We start from the raw sequence: 878 nt of genomic DNA, 5'->3' as shown, positions 1-878 counted from the left end.
CACTTGAACCCAGGAGGCAGAGTTTGCAGTGAGCCAAGATTGTGCCACTGCACTCCAGCCTGGGCAACAGAATGAGACTCCATCTCAGAAAAAAAAAAAAAGCAGCAGCAGCCAATTAAAAAAAAAAAGAAGCAGCAGACGTGAAAGGGTGGCAAAGTCAGGCAACAAAGGGGGTCACAGGAGCCAGGCTGCAGAAACTACAGCCACACGGGACCCTAAAGCTCAAGGGAGCCAAACCTCTTCCCTACTCCCACCGCACCCCACCCCACCTCCATCCCAAGGTCCCTGAGCCAGTCGTGGGTGAGAGGAATCATGAAAGTGGTTAAGGGTTAAGGTCTTGGGCCCTGGAGCTAGATGGCCTAGATCCAAATCCAGACTCAGTTACCTGCTGGCACAGTTGCCTGGGTTTGTTATTTCACCCTCTGTGCTCAGTTACCCTCTCTGTAAAATGTGGTTAACAACAGCACCTAGCTCATAAGGTTGTTACAGGGTTCATTGAGCTAATCTAGGTGAGGTGATTAGAATAGTATCTGGCACAGAGTAAGTCTTTAAAAGTGCTGTTTTGTTAGTGTTTGTTATAAAATAACCTCTCCATGACTGATTTACTTATATCTACAATAAATAAATTGACGCCTACTTAGGTGAGCCCAAGAGAATCTCTTCCCTGCAGACAAAAGTACTTGCCCAGACTTGAGGGGAAATAGTTTGCCCGGGTTAGGTACAGGCAGAGGGTGACTGGGTGAGGATTTTAATCCAGACTTGCAGCCCTTATGGACTCCAAAATCCCTGATTTTTTTTTTTTAGACGGAGTTTTGGTCTTGTTGCCAAAGCTGGAGTGCAGTGGCACGATCTCAGTTCACTGCAACCTCTGCCTCCGG

This window comes from Colobus angolensis, unplaced genomic scaffold, assembly GCF_000951035.1.
Source record: "Colobus angolensis palliatus isolate OR3802 unplaced genomic scaffold, Cang.pa_1.0 Scaffold99, whole genome shotgun sequence".
Classification (NCBI taxonomy): Eukaryota; Metazoa; Chordata; class Mammalia; order Primates; family Cercopithecidae; genus Colobus; species Colobus angolensis.
Note: the sequence above shows the minus strand (reverse complement) of the source record.